General features: G+C 31.8%; 1 pseudogene; it reads right to left on the bottom strand.

The window, feature by feature from the left end:
* The window catches only part of LOC134695829 (nucleolar complex protein 3 homolog), a 66,727-nt pseudogene extending 47,582 nt beyond the window's left edge, over positions 1-19,145 (bottom strand).
* Between the last annotated feature and the right edge of the window lie 593 nt (positions 19,146-19,738).

Here is a 19,738-nt window from a genome sequence, read left to right as displayed (position 1 = left end):
ACATTCCAATCGAACAACGAGTTTGTAAAATGTGCAATACTGGATCTATTGAAGATGAGCAACACTTCATCCTGTACTGTGATCGTTACTCTGTTTTGAGAAATAAACTATTTACTTCAATATCACCAGACCATGCTTATCCTCTACGCATAAATGAACTTCCTCCAAATGCTGCCTTAAATGAACTGTTATCTAACAACAACAAAAGTATAGCGAACTTTATCTTGGACTGTGATCGTATCAGAAGAGAAATTATTTAACTATTTTACTTGAACTGTTGAATTTTCTAATAATTTAGACATTCGTCCAAAACTATGTGTTATCTATTTTTCAAATTTTGAACTTTAATTTGTCAGTGCATCGTAAGCCTATCTGGCTGGCTGTAATGTAATATTGTATTTATGTATCTATTGTATATATACAGGTTGCACTATAATAAATCATTCATTCATTCATTCATATAGATTACATAAAACTAACATGTGAATATAGATTACATAAAACTAACATGTAAATATAGATTACATAAAACTAACATGTAAATATAGATTACATAAAACTAACATGTAAATATAGATTACATAAAACTAACATGTAAATATAGATTACATAAAACTAACATGTAAATATAGATTACCCATATAGATTACCCAAAACTAACATGTAAATAAAGATTACATAAAACTAACATGTAAATATAAATTACCCAAAACTAACATGTAAATATAGATTACCCAAAACTAACATGTAAATATAGATTACCCAAAACTAACATGTAAATATAGATTACCCAAAACTAACATGTAAATATAGATTACCCAAAACTAACATGTAAGGCTTAAATTAAAATATTGTTTGTTTGCAGTTTACCGACCGACCCTTGAAAATCCTTCCGACTGTGAAAATTTTATTGCTTTAAATTTGAAGAATTTTTTTTAATACTTCTATTGACGCGATCCGGAACTTTGGGTCCTTTCCGGAAATGATTTAAAGTCTGGGTCAATTACGCATTTCAAGTTCTGTTTTTCTTAGCTTCCCGTCAAGCGTTCAAGTGACCATTTAATGATAAAGCACATGAAAATTGTTTACAGGTATCCATGAAGTCACGGAGGAGTACTACGCTGTCGTCTCTTGTCAATTTAAAACAAATAACAAACAAAAAAGTTTATTAGTAAACTGTTTATACAAATTCAGGCACATGTAATGATTTGTGATGATATCATTGACGATGATGCAGCGGATATTCATAACTGACACGATAACCATTCTGTCTCAAACAAATCGGGTACAGAATCTGTGGAGCCTGACTTTATGGAACCAATTTTAGTGGTTAAATAATATGACAGCAGCTTGAAGTATGGCATATTTTCTACAAATCGATGTGAAGACGACAAAGATAAAACCACTCATTCGTGACTTTTAAATCTTCACCTCCGTGACTTAAATCTTCATGGATATCTGTAAACACGCCTGTACGGAGGAAGGGCTCATTTGAAATGTTAATGGATATAGATTATGCCAAATCAATAAGAAGCAACCCTATCTACACAAAGATGTAGAGAAAATGAATGGTTAGCTTAAAATATAAATATACTCTCTCTATATTAAATCTATCTTCCATTGCAATGAGTATGCTCCTTTAGGATAAGGGGGGCTGCCCCACTCATTGCAATTATTCTCTTTCTTACAATATTAAATATACCCAAACTGTGTGGCCTGTGTGAATTCAATTAAAACACTTCCTTAGGAGCTATGCTGCCAATTTTTTGTATGCATTAAAAACATTTCAGTACAGACCATTTACTTTTAATGGGGTGCTATGGATTTCACCCCAAACTTTAGATTTCTTTGGTTTTCATTAAAGCCTGGCAAAAATATAACCTTATCACATATAATTAAATATTGTTAGAAATATGAAAACAGTTGGATGTCTTAATACTTTTTTTTCAATTTGCCTTTTTTTCAATTGAGGAAGATTCAATGGTTATTTTTTTTTTATTAAAAATTCACTCTTTAAAACATTGTCTTATAAATCTTTAATATCTACATTTTTCTGATGAAAATACTCTACTCGTGAAAACATTCTAGTCAAGAAGCATACATGCACATGTCTGAATATATTTCTTTAAAACAGTTCTAGTCATAATGACATTCCTTGTTTATAAGTGTTCCAGTATTTAATAATTATACCATATTTTATGTCATAAATTGGATAATGACACTATGTTAAAGTTTCAGTTTTGGTTAAAAAGTTTTTTTTATCTGAAAATGCCTGTTCATTTGATGTTGGTTTTCAGCATGTCCAGTGTTTGTTGTTTTAAAATGTGTTTTTTTCTTCACAAGAAACTTGGTTTAGTTTAACTGCTTGTTTAAACTGTATTTTGGCTGATAAAATAAAATATTTTTCCTACCTACCGACCCTTCAGTCTGAAGGTACAGTCGGAAAACTGCAAACAAACATATTTTTAAGGTTGGCCTAAATATAGATTACATAAAACTAACATGTAAATATAGATTACCCAAAACTAACATGTAAATATAGATTACCCAAAACTAACATGTAAATATAGATTACCCAAAACTAACATGTAAATATAGATTACCTAAAACTAACATGTAAATATAGATTACCCAAAACTAACATGTAAATATAGATTACCTAAGGTAGCACTCCACAGTTAGGTGTGTAGTTTCGAATTTTGGTCCCTGTGGATTTTTAAAATATGAGAGCTAGTGTGCAATAAAATTCATTTTTGGATAGCTGAGTACTAAAATAGCCTTCGTATTTGGTTTATATGAACATCAAGATTATGTAATGCATCAAATAAAGGTTGTTTTCTGTATGACAGTCCGTATTTGCATGCCTATACCATACATTGGTCCAGCAATTATTGTAATGTTTTTTTCCAACTTTTTTTTGCAAGAACTTTGTGATTAGATTTTCGAAAAAATGATGCAAAAGACACCCATTTTTTATTTGATCATTTGGAAGATCTATGCAAACAGTTTCTAAAAAGTTTCTTAAAATGTATCACTCAAAGGCATTGAAATTCTAGTTTGATCCAAATTTTGGGGGATATGTGACATGTTCACCCCCCTTTTTGCAATATTTTATGGTAAATAAATGCAAAATGTTGCCATGGATACACATACAACACAAACAGTAAGGTTAATGTATTAGAAATCCAGGAATAGGAGATGATAAAACATTTTGTGGCTCATTTTTAATTTTATTTTCTAACTGTGGAGTGCTACCTAAAACTAACATGTAAATAAAGATTACCTGTACAATATTTTTCTAAAACTTCTAGATAACCTTTGTAATTCATTAGCAATCCTTGTTCAAAATCTTGTAGTGCTTTTGTCTCCTTTTTCATCTGTTGAAAAAGGCAAAAATGATTTTTTATTTGCATTACATATAATACACATAAATACAGAAGACAACTACATTTCTTGTTGTAAACTATAAAAAAGTAAGTAATCTATATATCATCACACGTTGATTTAGTTTAGTTTAAACATATTTATTTATAGTGGATTGGGAAACAAGTTTTTCAACTTATATTAATCCTGCGAGTGCTGCCTTGTAGCGGCATTAGCCTACTCTTTTTGGAAATCTACAAGGGTGTCTTTAACGTGCAAGAGATATGGCTCTCTCTTAACACAGGTCAGCCATTTATCGTCCCCTTCCAACGGACTATCATCGTTTCCTCAAGACCATACTCGCAAATGGTGTCAAGGGAGAGCCGAAAATTGAGTTCCTGAAATTTTCATCCCGAACAGGATCACATGTTGATCTTATATGCATAAAATTTTTGAAAACTGTATACTCTTTAGACTGTGGTAGGCTATACTAGCATATAATTTTTAACACACTGTACAAATAAATATAAACTGTAAATAATGTAATTCTTCAAAATTTGAATTATGAGACTTTAATACCAGTAATTTTAATTTTGAAATTCGAGCATATGGAACAAGTACTTGCTGAACTATGAAACAATTATTATCCAAGCTTCTCGAGATAATGAAAGTAGAACCGTAACTAATAATGGTTTCATGGTTCATCTAGCAAGCAAGCTTACCAAAGATATAACTCAAGACATTGCGCTGTAACCACATGTACTAACAATAAAAGTTAGCTTGGTAAAATTGCCCTTAAGAAAGAAGTTTAGTACCTTCTGTTCTTTTTCTTTTTCTGTCAGAAGAAGTATTCTATATCCAGGTATGATATCTTTGAATATCTCCATCAGTGATAGCATCACAAGTTTTTTTACTGTTATATAGGCATCTGATTCACATTCTTCTAACATCAATCTTAACTCTCGTAAGTTCTTCATCTGAAAATTACATTTACATTTTAAAAACACTTCTTTCTAATTTTTATAAAAAAGAAGATAGTGTTTGATTGCCAATGAGACAACACTCCACAAGAGACCAAAATGACACAGAAATTAACAACTATAGGTTACCATATGGCCTTCAACAGTGAGCAAAGCCCATAATGCATGGTCAGCTATAAAAGGCCTCGAAATGACAATAATAAAAACTAATTGCCTCATTTTAGTATAAAAAAAATGAACAAAAAACAAATATGCAACACATTAACAAACAACAACTTTACATTATTGCAGTATGTCAACAAAGGTTTCCTTGGGCACCATTTTTTTTTAAATTAATCTTTTATTTGCGCCAAGAATAAACAAGAGGCTCTCAAGAGCCTGAATCGCTCACCTTAATTTTTTTGGTTAAATCTCTCATCAATGATTATTTTGGCTTTTCAATTTATTTAAATGTTTTTTGGATCGTCCTATTTTCTTCAAAAGCAAAAAAAAAATCATTTTCTCCGATGTTCTATTTTAGCCACAGAAGCTATGTTTCTTGACATACAAGGAAATAAAATATAAAATTTATACTAGATACTATGAAACTCATTTAGCCTAAGTTTGGCTGAAATTGATACAGCAGTTCCAAAGGAGAAGATTTTTTTAAAGTCATAAGAAACCTCAAATCAAAAAAAATAATGCATATGTTTTTTATAACTCAATGGATAGTTTTCATTATAAAACTTATGTACATATACTTTTTTTCTGAAGAAAATTCTTTAATTTATTCATATTTAGAAGAAGTTTACTTTATTTCAATTGCTTGCTTCCAGCAAGCAATTCCCCCGACATATTTTCCGTATGCAAAGTGACCTCAGTGTGACCCACCTCGTAAAAATCCGATGATCACAATACGCATGAATGTCCTTAAAATAAACTATTATCTGAATTTACATGTTAAACACGTGCTCAATTCCCATGCTTTTTGTTGATTTTATGTCGATTGTTGACAAACAGGTGACAATCGTTAAACTTCGGATTCAAAACACGAACTTTAATTACCTGCCATATTTTCACACCAACACTGGCCTATTGAAAAAAAAATTGACGATTATACAAAATTTACACGAAAAAAATGAGAAATTCGTGCACAGAAGACTAAGTTTATGATGTTTGTATGCATTGGTTCAAGAATTGGAAGAACATTATTTTTCACCGGCCACTCGTTTCTTATGACTTTAAAGTAAGTCAACATGATGAACAAATTGTGAAAAAAGTCTTTAAAGGGCAATAACTCCTTTAGGGGTCAATTGACAATTTTGGTCAGATAGACTTATTTGTAGAACTTACTTTGCTGAACATTATTGCTCACTTTAAAGTTTATCTCTATCTATAATAATATTCAAGATAATAACCAAAAACAGCAAAATTTCCTTAAAATTATCAATTCAGGGGCAGCAACTCAACAACAGGTTGATTCATCTGAAAATTTCAGGTCAGATAGATCTTGACCTGATAAACAATATTACCCCATGTCAGATTTGCTCTAAATGCTTTGGTTTTTGAGTTATAAGCCAAAAACTGCATTTGACCCCTATGTTCTATTTTTAGTAATGGCGACCATGTTTGTTAATAGATCAAAACTTCGGATACAATTTATAAACAAGATACCCTAAGGAACATTCAGTTAAAGTTTGGAAGTATTTGGCCCAGTAGTTTCAGAGGAGAAGATTTTTGTAAAAGATAACTAAGATTTACGAAAAATGGTTAAAAATTGACTATAAAGGGCAAAAACTCCTAAAGGGGTCAACTGACCATTTCGGTCATGTTGACTTATTTGTAAATCTTACTTTGCTGAACATTATTGCTTTTTACAGTTTATCTCTATCTATAATAATATTCAAGATAATAAGCAAAAACAGCAAAATTTCCTTAAAATTACCAATTCAGGGGCAGCAACCCAACAACGGGTTGTCTGATTCATCTGAAAATTTCAGGGAAGATAGATCTTGACCTGATAAACAATATAACCCACGTCAGTTTTGCCCTAAATGCTTTGGTTTTTGAGTTATAAGCCAAAACTGCATTTGACCCCATATGTTCTATTTTTAACAATGGCGACCATGTTTGTTGATAGATCAAAACCTCGGATACAATTTATAAACTAGATACCCTAAGGAACATTCAGTTAAAGTTTGGAAGTATTTGGCCCAGTAGTTTCAGAGGAGAAGATTCTTGAAATAGTTTACGACGACAGACGACGACGGACGCCAAGTGATGGCATAAGCTCACTTGGCCCTTCGGGCCAGGTGAGCTAAAAACAACCCAGGGCCATTTTGCAGGTAGCATAAAATGGAAAAGTTTAAACTCTAAAATGATGTTCTTTAAACATTTGAAGTACACACCTGCGGTAAAATATAAATATTTTTCTTGGGCTGTTCCCATTGTACTCCCACGTCATATGCTTTTTTATAAATAAGCTACACGAGCATTTTACGGGAAAATAAACGCTTGTGAATCCAAATTCATCACAACAAGGAAATGTAAACAAACAATACTAAATGTGTTATATAGACCAATTTTTGAATAATATAAGACATATAAATAAGTACAGTAATCATTTAGATTCATCCAAACCTATCAAAATATTTTATTGTAAATAGTTTAAGCATGACACTTATTCAGTTTGCTACATTCTTTTACATCCATTTGATAGTGCTTTTATTTATGGGAACCGCAAAAAAAGCCTTCACCTAGAAACTTCGATCCAAAACAATTGCTGTTTTTGTCCAAGTAGAATTGGAAATAATTCATGGCGGCTTGAATATATCGTGATTTTACCACAGGTTGGTCCTTTATGACAAATATTAGACCTGCTTGAATATATTGTGGTTTTACCATGGGTTGGTCCTTTATGACAAATATTTGACCTGAATATATCTCGATTTTACCACAGGTTGGTCCTTTATGACAAATATTTTATGAAATCACGATATATTCCAGACCCCATGAATTATTTCTTAAATATTCATTGCTACATGTTACGTACATTGTGAATAAGATGTTTCATATACTATTCTGCCTGGATAACTACAAATGTAAGTAAGTTCGAATTCATACAGTACAGTTCAAGAGTACCAACCCTCCCACACCCTACACCGAGGAAAATGTCGGAGCCACTCCCGCATACTCCGATATTCCTCCCAAAATGTTGGGAGGAATTTGGGAGTAATCTCTCCCAAAATCAGGTAAATGTTTATTGTGATAACGAGCTCACTCTCTACACCGAGGAATTAATTGCCCTTATCCTACTTTGATCTATACCGGCACAAGACTGAATGGGTAATTGGATTACCTGACAGGTAAAGGTTGAAGTAATAAAGAGTTATATTTACGGTCTACTGTACCAGTTTAAGTGTCAAACAGGTGTATAATTTTAAATGTCTTTTATACTAATTAAATTTCATTAGTGGTAATAAAAACTAAAGTCAAAATATTTTCGTATTTTTTGTTAGCCCATCTAAAAATATCTTAACCTTAATGTACTTTAAAAAAAAAACGATTATAAAATATAGCGGAATATGTGAAAAACAAAATATTCTACTTCAAAGTTAAAGTCTTTATTTAAAAATTATAAGTCTAAAAGTTTTATATATGCAAGTAAAAAGGAAAATTTATTCACCATTCATTAGACAAAATGATTGCCCCGTATTAATTGTGTAAATCTACGGCATTTTCTTTTTACGATTATCTAATTGCTGGAATGAATAAAAGATTTAAAAGCAAAATGTTGTTGTTAATTCTTTCAATTGTATTTAAGTTTTATAAAAAATGAAAACTACTTAATTTTGACCTCGATGTCTTCACCAGTAAATTAATATTTTATTTACGAAATGAGCATACTTGTGTAAAAATAACCGGAAACTTTCGCTAAATTAATCTGAGCAGTTAAATAAAATTACGTGTTTGAAAGTTTTGTAAAAGTTTTGTATATTCAAGTAAAAAGGAAAATATTATTCACCATTCGTTATGCTTAACAATTACGGCATTTTCGTTTTACGATTTGATGGCAGTACAGCAGAATAATAATACATTTCCGTTACAACAGGAATACTTCCAGCTGCATTAATTCATCTTTGTTTAATATTAACTTTCGCACAATGAATGTAAATTTGTGTATTTTCAACAAAAGATTTTAAAAACAATTATTTGCCGGGCGAAGACAATTCCACAATACACATCTCAGTTATCAACAGTTTGGGTTGAACTTGAACTTGACTTACTTAACAATGTTAAATGCTAAAAATAGTTAACATCAATGTTATCCACAGCACAAGTTTTTTAAAGGGCGGGAAAAAATATCGCGTACTAGTAAACTCAGGTGACCTTTCTGGCCGACCGTGGGAAAGTCCATTCAAGGTTTCTAAAGTTGCAGAACGACATTTTTGTGCAATCGTATTGAGGCTCCAGAAGGTCCTTTTAAAATTGATTTATCGGGAAAATATAATTCTTATCCGAATAAACGTGAACACATTTTTAACTATTTGAATTTTAATGTTTTATCTTTCAAAAAAGAAAGTACATTAGTTATATGTCCATGGTCAATAATATAGATTTACAGTTGGTGATGTATTAATTGAAATTATGATGGAAATTGTCCGGGGTGACTGATTGTATTCAAATGACAATAATCATGATAATACGATAAAGAAATGCCAATTGAAGGCGGTTGGGAAATTTTGAAAATAAAATGATGACTGATTTAACTGGAATAGAATATTATGATGGGCAATTATGAGGTTTGATAAATTTTATTAATAATTAAAGGATTAGTGACCTATCGGATAGCGATAAGCGGATTACTTATCATCACAACTTTTACATCTTTTGTAAACGTAAAATGATTGAGCGTCATAAACTTGTCAAACACCGGTAGAATTATAGTACATTTATAATATAATTAATGTGAAAATATTTTTCACTTTCCAAATTCAAATGACGAAATTGATATAAATACTTTCGTCAAATTGAAAACCGTTCCGTAAAATGCGAAAATGACGAGCACTATCAATATCACTTGAAATTATTTCCTTTGTCAACAGAGTTGTCATTTAACAGTTTCTGTTCGTAATTTGAATTATTCAAGTCTGTATAAATGTACCGAGGTGGTGAAACATCATATTTTACATTGCTCAATAAATTAAGTTTACTTGATGATCCGATGAATCGGGTTACAGAAAAAAAAACATGATTTTATTAGCCAGTTGATTTTTTAATAATGAACAATTAATGCGCTGATATTGCTTATTGAATAAGTTATAAAAGAAACTAATTGTGGCAAAATCGTCCTTGCTGAAAGAACACAATGTATGACCTGACCGGACTGTAATAGAAACACAAAATAACAATTTTCTTCATACTTTTTCGTATGTACGTTCTATTTTAAAGATAACGGCATAAGACACAAATATAAAAGATAATAATTATCTTATTCTAAATGATATTGTCACATCTTTATCTGTCAAAGAAAGGAAAACATTTGTTCAATTTATAATACCGTGATTTTAAAGCACACCTGTGCAACCAAGATCGATTAAATGTTCAAAGGTAAATTATCTGGGTAATCCAATTATGTTGTCACGCGTCGTTAATTTGAAGTACATCCGATGGGCAATAAACCAATTAACAGCCACTTGGTGTTGGGAGAGAATCTTTGGAGGATTTTAGGAGTGAAATCCGCGGTACTCGGTGTGATTCCGAGAAACACGGAAATCGGAGAAAAAAGTTATCGAATCGATATTTTTGAAGAGTACTGTACTTATTTTTTTTATGTCAAACAGACTCATTGAAGCTTGAAATTATAAATGTTCACATGTAAGAGGTGTTAAGATGGACATGGTCAATTGTGATACAAACAGGTCGTGAGTTTCCTCAGAATTGAATTGTTTTATATTTTTCAGGCATATGTTGTTTAAAGCTGACTATACAGAGTCGGTTTTTGAATGCTGTATGGTTGGCTTTGTTGGCTTACATTCATCTCATTTGAACTTTAGTGGATAATTGCATCATTGGCAATCATACCACATCTCCTCATTTATATAGAGAGGAAATAAGCAATTAAATTTTAGAATTGAAATCGTGTGTAAATGACAGATATATTGTTGTTACTTATCAACTAGGACTAATGATAAAATAGCAATAGTTTATATAATACTCAAACAAACACTTTTTCTCTTTAAAATGCATTAACTATTTTGAAGTAATACAAATAAAATTGTAGTAAAAGACAGGCTTTGATATAAATAATTATAAGTCTCATAAATAGGTTTGCAACAAACTACTGGATACTAAATGATCAAAGAAAGTAATCTTAACATATCTCACATTTTCCTCAGGGTTTTCTATCACATCACTTGCAAGTAAAGCAATCTTCTTTTTCCTTTCTTTAAGGTTATGTTTTCTTTGTATAAGCAGCTGAATATTTGATAATTGTGGCAAGGGTTTTGGTTCCTGGTTGATAATGGTATCTCTTTCTATAATGTCTGAACTTGTTTCGCCATTTGGTTCTGGAAATTTAAAAACATATAATCAACGATCATGTTTAGTTTTTAAAATAATAGTTTTGTCAAAATAACTTGAGACTGAAAATTATGACATTCATCTGCATGAAAATTGCATTATCATATAGAATTTAGATGAGTTCCAGTCATTGCCAAATTGTTTTTCTTTTTTAATATTTAACCTTTTATGTTTAAAATTTTAAAGTAATATCTTAACATTTATTTATAATTTCATAAAAGATCTTCAGTTGAAGATAATCCATTTTTGATAATAACAAGAATGTGTCCATAGTACACCGCTGCCCCAATGGCACTATCATTTTCTGTGTTCAGTGGACCGTGAAAATTGGGCTCAGAACTTTAATTAGGAATCAAAATTAGAAAAATCATGTCATAGGAAACATGTGTACTAAGTTTCAAGTTGATGTAACTTTAACTTCATCAAAAACTACCTCGACCAAAAACTTTAACCTGAAGCGGGACGAACAGACGTACAGACAGATGCACAGACGAACGAACGAACGGAGGCACAGACCAGAAAACATAATGCCCCTCTACTATCGTAGGTGGGGCATAACGTAGGTGGGGCATAACGTAGGTGGGGCATAAATAAAAGAAAATAAAAAGAATAAATTTGCAAGAGTTCCTTGGAACCCAGTCATCCAGTGTATCGCTTCTCTATGAATCTAATAAAATTGAATATTTAAAAAACTTTAACTGCAGACTGTTTGTAATGTTAACTGGAAGAAAAATTAAGTCCATATATAAGCAATATACATGATATATGGAAAAACAGGAAATATATTTTTACAAAAATTCCTGCTAGATACTAGTTTTTATCATAAACAAGCTTCTGTCTAAGTTTGGTAGAAATCCAGGACAGTTTAAGAAAGTTATCAAAATTTCAAGAACTTTAACCTCAGAGTGAATATTTATGGCCACAACAGCCTCCAAGGACGGAATGTAGTATCGCTTTATCTTGCTTTTGCGACAAAATGTACAGGCTCTACAATAAGTGAGAAAAAAAAACGTACAATGATTTAATTGATTTAAACAATAGTTTTTGTTCTCCCACAGAAAATCACTGTGACCAAAGAAATAATCATAATGAGTTACTCCATTGATATTGATGTCTGGGATCCTTGTAATATGACATTTTTGGCACTTTCCTAAGAATGGGGCGACATAAGTAAAATTTTAAGGCTTGTAAAACTTGACATTGAGGTTTAGATTAATAACTGATAGCATGACTAAATTAGCAGTATATGCAATGGAAGCATAGCTAGTGAAACAATTATACAATGGTAACTTAGTTGGCTCATTATTCATTGCTCAATATTTTTTTTTACACATACAAAATTTCACTAAAAAAATGATGGTGCATAGCTGCCTTTTTAATATGAATTGTACCTTTGAACATCTGAGGAATAATTCCTTTCTTTGTCTTAATTGATGGCAAATCTTTCATATTCTTTTGACTTTCTCCAGCAAATAATTTTCTTGGCTCTTGCTCATAAATCTCTCCAGATTCTGAATATGTTCTTTTTCTTTTAGAAGCAATTTTCTCTCTATTTGAAAATCTAAAAGAAAATTAAGCATGTAGATATTTGTTCATTCTTAAAAATCATATCACATACATGTATATCCTTATTCTAAATGTTCTACGTTTATTAATATTATATAGGCAAACACAATCTAAATTAAGTGAGGAACTGCTGGAGCATAAACAAAAAATCACAAGTAAAGGCTCTCTGTATAACTTGCATTCAAATATAGGATCCCATAAGATTGTTATGGAAGAATTGTGTCACCTGTGCTCGATCAAAGGGTAATGAAATTAGCAATCACATCCAAAGATAAAAACTTGTAGACAAAAATTTAGTATTGTGATGCAGGTTGAAGAATGTGCAATTAAATTCAAATATTGCAATGTCGGGGATATCTGCATACAAATATTATGTACATGCAGGGTTCTCGCTAAGGATTTTTGAAGGCGAGTACAGGGACTCATCATTTTTGGCCATGGTGAGTCCAACAGCAAGAAGAAGATAATTTATTGCAATATAATGTAATATGTTAGTCTCCATGGCCAACCACAGCAATGAAATGACATTAAATTCAGATTTTTTTAATCTAAAGCTATTAAATGATGATATTTGTGTTTAAACTGTGTTCAGTTTATACAAAATATTTCAATCTTGATGCATCTGTGGACTCACAAGTTCTGGAAATGATGAGTCCAGACAGATCTTGATGAGTCCAGGACTCATTGACTTGCCTCAGTGAGAACCCTGTGTAACATGTATGTATCAGATATCTGAATGTGAGTTCTAATTGGGGTACTCATTCAGTCGCACTTTTCTCAATAACAAAAAAAAAAAAAATAATTGACCACTTTATTTGTATTAGTTTTTTTTTGATATAATATTACACCCTCTTATTCAAAATCAGGGTTTCCGCTGGAGGTCGCCATTTTCGCAATTTGTGAAAAAATAAAAATAATTGTGGCGATTAAAATTCTTCAATGGCGAAAGAATTTGGCGAAAGAAATATAACGATTTATGTTCAGCCATCTTGTTTATTTACTTTTTTCAGGTTTCTTGGACTTTACCGATCAGACAATATTCGAAATTCGCCTTGAACTCCTTAAGATTTTGACAGAAAATAAATAATCAGCTGATTGCATTTATAGCTATGGTCAGCTATAGACATCAAAGATCTAATTAATAAAGGTGTTGATTATATGATATATGGTTAAATGGCTTCTGTCGCATGTCATAAACAAATTTATTAACCAAGTTGCGACGCATGTGTTAGAAGCAAAATTTTTACGCTTCCTCTCCTTCTTTTAATGATAGCCAAGAAAACTGTTGTTATGACGAAAAATGTTCAAAAGCAAGAAAGGTCTCTGATTTAAAACTTTATCATTTAACTTTCATTTATATCCTTGATTTGAGTTGGTACTTTAAAGTCATTTCAGTGACACACGTGTTTCAAGCATATACGATGGTCTAGAAGTAGAAAAGAAAACTGTCGTTATGAAGAACTCTATTGAAAAGGTTGGCATGAGAGTAACCCTTCAATGTAATGACTACACCTTGCACGAGGGATCAATTTCAAATGATAAGATGTTTTATTTTGTTATAAAAACACTTTTTATTTAGAGAAAAGGGGGGGAGGCTGGAAAAAAAAGTAAATTTAAAAATAAAATATATATTTGTGTTATTTGGCGAAAAAAATAATAAAGTGGCGAAAAATATATTGTTTTGGCGAAAGAGGTGGCGAAAAAATAATTGACCCAGGGGAAACCCTGTTCAAAAAGCAAGTCAAAAGTGAGTACCTTTTCTGTGCAGCACTGACAAAACTGGTTTGTCCTGGAGTGCCATAAAATTCTACATCCTCTGGATTTAACTGGTCCTCTTCTTGACTACCATTTTCTACTTGACTTTGTAATGGTTGACCTAGATGGTTTCTAAAAAAAGATTTTTCAATGTCAAAATACAGTTCACTAAGGCAAAATAAGATGTGTGTTTCCTACATGTATCTCACACTAGCATTTTATAACAAAAAACTTAAATTACAATGAATACATCAATTGGTCTATACCAATATACCTCAATTGGTGGATTATACGTCAGTTGAGGTATAGGCCACCAATTGGTGAACCTGTTAAAATATATTAGAATTAAAAAAATGTAATTGATATGGACTTTGTCCCCTTTCACATGTAATGCAGCCTCATATTATTTATCTGTAACTATAGTTTGCTAACTATTTTAAGGCTCTTTCTTTTACTTATTTCATTTCATTTCTAGATTTCGTCAGGTCAATGATATATAAAAGTATTAACACTTGTATGCAAATTTGTCCACCATTACGTAAAATCACACAGGTTCCCGTAAATTTTGACATCATAATTTAAAATATTTGACATCACAATTTGAAAGTGACTGTTGCTTGATGTCAAAAGGTGCTTCGGAGTCGATCTAAGGTCATTCAGAGGCAAGATACAGCTAATTACCAAAAGTGTACATAAAAAAAGGTACCTTCTCATAAATATACATTGATAGTGGGTCTTCCTATGGATAGAAACAAGTGCATGTGATGAAGACAAAGATTTCTAAATTTAAATTGTGTTAAACATCATCAGAGCTCCAGATAAGAATTCACAAATTGGGGTTTTTACCCACAATTTTCTTATATAATTGGGTGTTAAAGTTTTTTAATTGCATTATCAATTCCAATTCACCCTTAAAGTTGATACCAAATTGGGTTTTTCACCACCAAGCTCCTTAGTGTATTGGGTTTTTTCATCAACACAATATTAATATTTAGGCAATATCAACCCCAGATTTTTTTCTATCTTAAATATGTTTCTTTCTTGGTTTAGCTGTTTTATTTGGTTTAGGGTAAGGATTAGGGTTATTTGCTAGCTGTTTTATTTGTTTTTTTTCACTGAGGAGCAATTGTAGGATTAATTTGAGTCCCGTTTCAAACCTTAGGCCATTTTTGTATTTTCTCACAAAAACGGATATGTGTATTTAAAGGAACTCGTCTTATACCTTTATATAATAAATTGTGAGACCAGAGCCTGTGTGTGTATTCATTTATTAACCGTAAAATGAAAAAAAAATAGTATAAAAACTTTAATTATACTTGAATGTTTTTGTTTTATACAATTTACATAAATCTGGGTTTAGTTGGTCTTTTATTAGAATTTTGGTTTCTGATGCTAAATTATGTCATAATTGATTTGGCCATTTCACTTTTTCCAACTGATTTGATGAAACCCAGTGTTTATAAGCAATGTTCTCGTTAAGGTACGCACACACGCCTGTGCGTTCGATGGACGCTTCCTAAAACACTGGCTGAATCTTGTTATCATCATAACTTTCCCTCAGCTTTTCAAAAGAAGCAGAAAACATGTTTCTCGTTTCTCGTTTTGTTAATATAGATTAGACCGTTGGTTTTCCCGTTTGAATGGTTTTACACTAGTAATTTTGGGGCCCTTTATAGCTTGTTGTTCGGTGTGAGCCAAGGCTCCGTGTTGAAGGCCGTACTTTAACCTATAATGGTTTAATTTTTAGATTGTTGTTTGGATGGAGAGTTGTCTCATTGGCACTCACACCACATCTTCCTATATCTATTCTATTCAATATTTTTACCGGAGATTCACTTTCGTTTTATTTCAATGTATGTTATGATAAATCCCGAGCAATGCGAAAAAAATATGACTAAATAACACACGCTAATTGGATAAACGCCAAGAAGATCGAAATGTTTTTAAAAACACGTGAACCTATTGAGCAAGGGAAAACTCCAACAGGGACCCATTTTAGCTGCTTGATGCAGGGATCTATTTTTACAACGAAAGGAAATTTCAAATTATAAATATTATAAAAATAGATTTACGCGACGACTGTTAACTGATAAGGGTGAATAACGCAAACGGTAGCCAATAAAAGGGTTGAGAACTCATGGTTTTGGTATATAATTGGGTTTTTCTTTGAAGTAATTGGTTATTGAACCCTGCAATGGGCAATTGCATTGGTTTTTTTTATCATTTGTATTGCGTGATCACGCAAATACGCAGCTCTTCTTCTTCTTTTTTAGGTTTCTAGCGATCCTTCAATTATTGAAGATTATTAGCTGGGCGTCGACTATAAAATTTATAATTTACATTTTAGCAGGAAAAAAATAAAAAATAACAATATCAAGAAAAAAACAAAATAACGTATGTACAAAAATGATGTATATTCAAAAAAATATATTTTGATAAAACTATATACATTTGATAACAGAATAGTTAGGGATAGAATATGGGGATGAGGGCAGATTCTGTGATCATACTCTTAAATCCCTCTACTGTACTGCATGATACTATTTGTTGTGGCAGATAGTTCCAATTTATAATTGTTCGTGGATAAAAAGAATATTTATAACTGTCTTTAGATGTTTGTATTTGCCTAAATGAGTGCGGATTGCTATGTCTGGTTCTATTGTCTAGTGGTATCAAAAGGTTATGTGTAGGGACTGCAACAATTTCATGAATAATTTTGTAGAAGAAAACAAGTCTGTAACGTAAGCGCCTAATTTCGAGTGGGTACCAATTTAGGTCTGTCATCATTTCAGTAACTGAGCTGGTGTTATGGAAGCGTGCTGCTCTTCTCTGAACTTTTTCGATTTGTGTAATTTGCTGTTTTTGATGTGGATCCCAGATTGTTGAGCAGTACTCTAATTTTTGGTCGGACAAGAGCTTTATATGCATGTGCTTTAACTTTTGGAGAGGCTATTTTTAGGTTTCTACGAATAAATCCAAGGGACTGATTTGCTTTTGATATCATGTTATCTATATGTTTGTCCCATTTTAAATTTGATTGAAGAGTTAGGCCTAAATATTTTGTAGAGTCAACTTTTTCTAGAGAGTGATTGTGTAATTTATAAGTGAAGTCTAAAGGTTTGCGTTTTTGATTTACACTGAGAATGTTGCACTTATCAGGATGAAAATGCATGAGCCAGTCCTGCTCCCACCTGCCAGCCGCTTCTAAGTCAGACTGTAATTTATATGCGTCATCTTTTTTTTTAATTTCCCTATAAATAATACTATCACAGGGCTCACACTACTTCAGAATTATAGGGAGAAGTGACTTCTCTTTTTGAAACTGATAGGGAGAAGTGGTGAGATTTGAAAGAGAAGTGTTCTTTCGCGCGGTGCGCTACAATGTTTGAATTATACTATAGCATATATAGTATAAAGGGTCATTTGTAAATAATGTTCTTTTTATAATGTTCAATTCATATCTGAGTATACAATTAAAGCAACATTTCAAATTAAAAGTGGTTAAGTTTTACTCAGGTTCTTGTGAGAAACTACCAATTAAATATTTAGTATCTAGCACTAAAAAAAATATTTTTCTTATCTTAAAAAGGTAAAGAAATTATAATATATCAATTACAATTTAATTCAAAACTATCTTGTGTATGAAAATCAGTGTTTTTCATAAAAAAAAATAAAAGTTATTAAGCTGGGCCATAATATATTGATAATAGTATAATAGTCATGATAGTCTCAGAGTTAAACAACTTTAATCAATAGTTTGAAACAATCCATAAAAAATATAGAGATTTATATACACCAATCAATTAGATGTAACCAAAAGTCTTTTAATTCGTGTGGAATACGTAATTTTTCCCTTTGGGATCAATATTCTTCTGTCAGCTGTTCCATCCGTGCGTCCGTAGTAATTATTGTAAAAGTACAGATTTTGGTCATAGCTGGTCCGGTTGAGATCCGTAGTTTAGAAATCGGTCAATGGCGGACGAATGCAAGAAAATTTACAAAAATAAACGATGTTTGACAAGTTATTTGGAAGGGAACATTACGTTTTTAATGCAATAAATGGATTAAACACTTACTGGAGGAAACTTGTATCACGTTTAAATGAAGAAACAAACTTATTTTGCCGCCGAAATATAGGTTGATGTACGTTTTCGAGTAACAAGCACCGGAACAAGCGGAAATGCACGAAGTGATAACAAGTTGTATTTTTATCAAATAACCTGCTACATGTGCTACAGACTTCAAAGACAATGCTTCAACCTCTTTTCTTAAGATAATGAATCGTTTATGTCTAAATTTCTTTAATATCAATAAAAAATTGATGTTTCATCAACTTGGTAAAAATTGAAAATGTCCGATGACGGAAGCGACTGAAAGCGAGTATCGTCAAGAACAGGGCGACTTCTTTTCGCTTTTGGGGGTCGGGGAAAGCGAAGTGACAGTCGGGAAAGCGACTTCTTCGCCCACTTTGCCTGGTAGCGTGAGCCCTGTATCATCTGCAAACAATCTTAATGTGCTATGTTCAATATCTGGAGCTCTGCATCATTTGTGTACCAAACGTTGCCAAACAATGTACAGGATTGAATTTTGAATGAGTTTTAAGTGTGTACCAAAATAGGGAGGGCTCAAAAGGAAAGGATCCTTCCATAACACGATCCCCACAACGATCTTTATCATCTTACAGACCACTTGATGACGGAAAGTTATATAGATAGATGGAAAGCGATGGACTTAGTTAGACCAAAGAACAGTGTTTTTCTGGGCTAATGAAAAGCCTTGAGTTTAGGAGCGGATGACGGATGCCAAGTGACCTGCTAATCAATTTTGTGAATTAACACGTGAAACTTACTCCGAGTTTTTTCATTTCGAAATTTTCAATGTAGATTTTGATTTTTTACGAAAATCTTGTTTTTCGTTTATTATAATCGTTTCTCAGATACAGATTTTAATAAACATTAACATACAGACCGTTCTCGGTTTGATAATATTCATTTCCGTGTCTTCTTCGCTGGCAAAAATCTCGACTTTAACAAACTCACAACACTAACTTCGGGCAACCATTGGGACATTGGGGAATCATTAAATTAAATTCAAGGTGGGTAATGCTTTTTTTTTATCCCTAATTTCATGAAAAAACTATAAAAAAAACTAGTTTTTATTTCCGCAACAAAGACTCAGAAATAAAATTTCTATACGTGACGCCCTTTTAATAAAGTTAAATGGAATGACCAAGGATTTGTATAGTTAGATTAACTATACAAATCCTTGGAATGACAGTCCAAAATCAGTCATTGATTGGAAAATGCAATCTATAAAAATATCAGTGAACGGCAATATTTACTGACCTGAGTGGAAACAATAGTTTTCAGTCATGATCTTTTGCTAGTAACAAACTGACTCATAGACTGAGGAGGACATCACATCTATAGAAAACATAACTTACATGCAATGAAGCTATAACGATCTTTAACGAACTATAACAAATCAATAAGATGTAAACAACAAAATAGTTC

Source organism: Mytilus trossulus, chromosome 14 (assembly GCF_036588685.1).
Source record: "Mytilus trossulus isolate FHL-02 chromosome 14, PNRI_Mtr1.1.1.hap1, whole genome shotgun sequence".
In the NCBI taxonomy this organism is placed as follows: domain Eukaryota; kingdom Metazoa; phylum Mollusca; class Bivalvia; order Mytilida; family Mytilidae; genus Mytilus; species Mytilus trossulus.
The sequence above is the reverse complement of the archived record's forward strand: the minus strand, read 5'-3'. Positions and strand labels throughout refer to the sequence as shown.